Source organism: Nicotiana attenuata, unplaced genomic scaffold, assembly GCF_001879085.1.
Source record: "Nicotiana attenuata strain UT unplaced genomic scaffold, NIATTr2, whole genome shotgun sequence".
Lineage (NCBI taxonomy): Eukaryota > Viridiplantae > Streptophyta > Magnoliopsida > Solanales > Solanaceae > Nicotiana > Nicotiana attenuata.
Genome location: NW_017673821.1, coordinates 107,628 through 113,793, shown reverse-complemented (window position 1 = coordinate 113,793; position 6,166 = coordinate 107,628). Strand labels below are relative to the sequence as shown.

General features: G+C 36.9%; 1 pseudogene; it reads right to left on the bottom strand.

Moving 5' to 3' along the window:
* Nucleotides 1-291: 291 nt before the first annotated feature.
* On the bottom strand, nt 292-3,851 carry LOC109217377 (annotated as a pseudogene).
* Between the last annotated feature and the right edge of the window lie 2,315 nt (nt 3,852-6,166).

Sequence of the window (6,166 nt, the reverse complement as noted above, 5' to 3'; positions counted from 1 at the left end):
TTCTACACCAACATCCCATAACTAATTTAACTCTTCTATTAGAGGTTGTAAAAAGACATCAATATTATTTCCAGGCGCTTTTGGTCCAGGAATAAGTATGGATAGAATGAAAAACTCTTGTTTCATGCACATCCATGGTGGAAGATTATATGGCATTAAAATCACTGACCATGTACTGTGAACAGTTCGCATTGTGCCAAATGGATTAGACCCATCAGATTCTAATCCTAGGCGCACATTGCGAGGGTCTCCGGCAAATTCAGGATATTTATTATCAAAAATTTTCCAAGCTTAAGAATCTGCAGGATGTCGTAGAACTCCATCTTTGTTGCGCTCTTCATGATGCCATCGCATTGCTTTGGAAGTTTCTGATGACATAAACAATCTCTGTAGCCTCGGTTTTAAAGGAAAATACCTTAGGACCTTGGCTGGAATTTTTCTAGCATCATTTTTCCATCTAGAAGCCCCACAAACTTTGCATTCATTGATATTCTTATTAGCAAACTCTTTCCTAAAAAGCATGCAACCGTTGGGACAAGCATGGATTTTTTCATACTTTAAGCCCAAGCCTTCAACTATCTTTTTGGTCTCATAGAAAGAAGAAGGCAATTTTTCCCCTTCAGGCAGCGCATCCTTCAATAGTCAAAGCAAAGCATTAAAAGATTCATTTGACCATTTGAACATGCACTTTGTACGATACATATGCATCAAAAAGGACAGTTTGCTAAACTTCTTACATCCTGGATATAGTTCTTCATTTGACTCCTTCATGAGCTGTTCAAACTTATCCACCTCTACATGAGGTTGATTTCTAGATGGATGAGCAATATTCTCTTGTAAGTTATGATCTACGTCACCACTTTCACTAATGAACTCTGTAAAGCCTCCAAAGGCATCATGTATCATTCCTGTCATATCATCGCCCCTTAAAGTTGACTGGCTTCAATTATTTGTTTGAGCATTGCTTGATGATCCCTTTAAAGGCTCACCATGACAAAACCAAGTATCATATGATGGCATAATACCATTAATCACAAGATGATCATATGTTGTAGCCCGATTAACTTGATGGATAAGCACACACTTCATACAAGGACATAGAATTTGTTCCCTATCTTGTTTTATAGAAAAGGCATGGTTTCTAAAATCTTCTACTCCATCCAAATACTCCTTACTAACTCTATCGCAATGCATCCATCTTTTATTTCTAGGATTGTCCATGAAGTTCAAGATATTCTTTTCTTTACTACACTTACTGCAATAGCTAAAAATTCGTTAGTAAAAAGAGGGAATTATTCAAAATGTAGTAAAATAACCGTCCTATTTGTATGTAATTCCATAACTCAAAGATTATTGTACAACAAACAACAAAGTACTAGATATACTCGTTTATCTAATTTTTCTCTTCTATCTTTTCTCAGTTATTCGACAATAGCTGTTTTGTTCAATTTTTCTTTTCTTAGTTTGATTTCTCGATTCAGTTTTTCAATTTGGGACCCAACTAATCTTGTTTAAAATTATAATTTTTTAATATATAGTTTGGGATCAACATAGGCATTGTTTCATTCGCAATTTACTTATCTAAACATATTTATTAGTTTACTAAGGTTCACTTCTTTTTTTCTTTCCTGCGTGTTTTCTTCTTAGTGTTAGGTGAGATAGCGGGAAACATTTGTTATTACAAATGGCAATGCTATCATTTTGATTTTACCTGAGTTTTGTTATTAAAAGCATCACATCTAGGTGGATTCACCCACGACTATTCAGTTTTCTAGACGCAAATACTTTGTACCTACCTAATAGAACTAAAGTTGTCTAGCATACCAATCTGTTATCTGATTGTAGGTTTTTAGATCTCAAGACTATAATGTTGTTCTTTACTGTGTAAGACATGTATCTTTCCTTCCTTTCAATACTCAATTCTACTTTTAGTATTTATATAGATCAAAGGAACCATCGCCTTTGCATTTGATTGACAGCTTTTTAATAAGTATAACAGAAAATATATAGAGGAATACATCTCGACTAATGGTAGATTCAATGAAAACATCAATATGCATCGACGATACTTAAAAATTATGAACAATGTCGAGAATAACAGAAAACATACAGAGTAATTCATATCTCGACTAGTGGTAGATTCAATGAAAACATCAATATGTATCAGCGACACTTATAAAATTTCTGAATAATTACAAGAATAGCAGAAAACAGAGGAACAAAATCATAAAACAGTGAAAGAACAGAGGAGGAATAAACACAATCATCGCACGTCAATTTACAGCAATCGGATATCACAAAAGACTCGCATATGCAGAAAAAACTGTACTTTCGCAAAGCTCAAATTGCAACAGTTGAAGGCACGAATTGTACCTGGTAGCAGATTGTTTTGTTAATAAACACAAAAAATTGAAATCTGAATTCTGCAACGATCTTGAAACCTACAGGAAAAGAGGAGTGGAAACGAATAAAACAGAGAATACTAACAACGACGATAGAGCATAATCGAGCAGCACAATCCTAACTCTACTGTTAATCGCATCTGCTGGGTGAAAAAACGAAAATACCTGGGGAAGAAGAGCAGTTATCTGGGGAAGAAGCTGGCCGGAGACCTTTGACTCTGTTAATCTGGCCGGCGATTGTACGATTTTGTGATTCTGCGATTCTAGCTGGGGAAGAACAACAGTTATCCCGTTCAATGAAACGATAAAAACTCGCCAGACCTATATGTAGACTCTGTAAATTGTATCCTGTTCGATGAAGGAAAATCGATATGTGAGATTCATATCCTATTCGACGAAGGAAAATCGAATCCCGTTCTGAATAGGTTTTCCTATTTTTTCTGATTGGAGGGAATCGATCGATTATTTTTTGTGCAAATTGGAGGGAATCGATCGATTATTTTTTGTGCAAACTGGAGGGAATCGATCGATTATTTTTTGTGCAAAATTATTTGGAGGGAACGATTTATTTGGCAGGGAGGGAAAGTTTTTTTTACAAAAAAAGAAAAACCTATATATGCGCGGTTAGTCGATTAGTTGTTTTTAATGGCAATTTATTTTAATTACCGGTAAAAGGTTATTTTTTAGTGGCCAATGGTCATTTGCCGCATATATTTTAGCTTATAGAATATATTAGCGGCAATTGACTTATTGCCGCTAAATAATTGCCATCAAATGCCCTTTTTGTAGTAGTGGTAAGAAAATTATGGCAAACACCTAACAGTTCCTTCATCTCTTCATACATCAAGAAAAGTACTTTTTAGGCTTTTCTATGCTTTCTTTCCAATAATCTAACACATGATTTCAAAACGGATCATAAAGACTTACTCCCTTACAGAAAAGATCAAGCATTTCTTAAATAGAATTGTTTCCCATGTTTTCGATTCTTAAATTATTTGTGAAATGAAATAATGAAATAAAAATGTCCCTAGGATTCCTACATAAGTAAACAAGTTTGTTTTTGGAATCTTGGACGGATTTTGGTAATGAACCATAGGGCAAATGAGTGGACAACAATCTAGGTGAAGTAAAGGATGAAGAATTAGGGACTTTTCCATCAATATAAAGCTTATGTTCCAAGAACGGAACAAGATAATGAGAGTTATTGACGAGTAAAGGGTGATTTTGTCCTAAAAAAGGAAAGCGAAATTGATTCACTAGAGCGAACACGAGTGCTTTTAACCAAGTAGTTCCTGATTTAGGAGAGGTAACAAGGATGATATCACTATCTTGAGCTTGAAATTATTGTTGACATGAAATAACACCTTGTAAATGCCTTGGTGCTATAAAAAAACCTTGGTAGTTGTAGATATTTGATGCAAGCCATCCTCTTTCTTTTGGTAAATTTAAGAGCAAAATTGTTGTTGGGATGAACCGGCCCGTCGTCACGTGAGTTACCGCCCATTTTTCCCATATTATGTTTCTCTATGCTTCATTATCGGTATTTGAGGTAATCGAGTTGGATTGGTTTGGTCTTGGTAGGAGATGAGACATTTAGTCTCTCTAAGGAAAGCTTGTTTTGGAAAAAGTCAAGCGGAAGTTGACTAGTTGGTTAAAGGGCTCGGATGTGATTTTCGGAGATTCGGTTAGCTTCGGGGGATGATTTGTGACTTAGGAGCGTGATCGGAATTGGTTTTGGAGGTCCGGTGTAGAATTAGGCTTGAATTGGCGAAATTAGTATTTTGGCAAATTCCGGTTGGTAGGTGAAATTTTGATCCGAGGGTCGGAATGGAATTCCGAGAGTTTCAGTAGCTCGGTTAGGTGATTTTGGATGTGTGTGCAAAATTTTAGGTCATTCGGAGATGTTTTGATCGGGTTTTGATCGAATGCGTATTGCGGAAGTTTTGAAGAAACTTAGGCTTGAATTCGATGTGATTTAATGGTTTTAGCGTTGTTAGAAGTGTTTTGAGGATTGGAACAAGTTTGAATAATGTTTTAAGATGTGTTGGTAACTTTGGTTGAGGTCCCGGGGGCCTCGGGGTGATTTCGGGTGGCTAACGGAAGGAATTTGAAGTTGGAAAATTGCAGGTTTTTGGTTACAGCAGGTGTTTCCGCATCTGCGGAAAGGAGATCGCAGATGCGGTCTTGCAGAAGCGAGCTAGGCCTCGCAGGAGCGGAAATAGGAGCCCAGGTCAGGTTCCGCAGAAGCGGGACATTGGGTCGCTTAAGCGGTCCCGCAGATGCGAAGTTGGATCGCAGAAGCGGAAAGTCGCCTTAAGTGAAAGGTCCACAGGAGCGGACATTGACCGCATAAGTGGAAGGCGCAAAAGCGGGAATTAATCCGCAGAAGCGGAAATAACTGGCAGGTTAAGTGAGAACATCTTCTTCGCGAATTTTTGAAAGAGTGACATTTGGACTCCGAACCTTGAGAGCTTTGAGGCGATCTTTGAAGAGGGATTCGAGGGCTATTATCAGGTATGAACTCTTGGACTTAGAGCTTGATTTTATGGTGTATAAACATGAATTTGGACTGAATAATCAAGGAATCAAAGGTCAAAAATGGTGGTTTAGGGCTTGAATTTAAGAGAGTTTAAAATAGGGATTTGAGGGGTCAAATGGACCCCGATTTTGATGATTTTGATATGTATAGACTCGTGGCGAGACGAGGAATCCGGAGATGTAAATTTCGTAATTTTTCGAGAAGTGGGCCCGGGGCTCGGGTTTTGCCAACTTCGTGATTTTTGATATTTTTCGAGTCTTTTCGATTGGGTTANAGAACTAAAGTTGTCTAGCATACCAATCTGTTGTCTGATTGTAGGTTTTTAGATCTCAAGACTATAATGTTGTTCTTTACTGTGTAAGACATGTATCTTTCCTTCCTTTCAATACTCAATTCTACTTTTAGTATTAATATAGATCAAAGGAACCATCGCCTTTGCATTTGATTGGCAACTTTTTGATAAGTATAACAGAAAATATATAGAGGAATACATCTCGACTAATGGTAGATTCAATGAAAACATCAATATGCATCGACGACACTTAAAAATTATGAACAATGTCGAGAATAACAGAAAACATACAGAGGAATTCATATCTCGACTAGTGGTAGATTCAATGAAAACATCAATATGTATCAGCGACACTTATAAAATTTCTGAATAATTACAAGAATAGCAGAAAACAGAGGAACAAAATCATAAAACAGGCAAAGAACAGAGGAGGAATAAACACAATCATCGAACGTCAATTTACAGCAATCGGATATCACAAAAGACTCGCATATGCAGAAAAAACTGTACTTTCGCAAAGCTCAAATTGCAACAGTTGAAGGCACGAAGTTTCCTTAAGAGGATTGGCCAGTTAATTATCCTAATTGATTTTTTTGATGATGCATTTGATGCAGGTACATGGGAGTCCAGATTCTAAGAGAGGGATTAGGAAGAGCAGCTGGTTTATAAAGACCCTATAAATCCATTTCTTAGTTTCTTTTTGCTGTAGCCAACTGAGTGGTAGTAGGTGGCTGGAGTGGTTCTTTTGACATAAGCGCAAGTTTTGTCACTTCAATTCTTTGGCATACAGTTAAGTGAAGCGATGGATTATGGTGAGCAAAATCCTGTTGAGAAGTTTCAAGGTAACTTAAGAGAGGTTTTGAATGAAAAAAGAGGTTTGGCTAATGCTGATAGAAGAGCTGATCAAGATCAACAAAGTAACACCAACAGGCG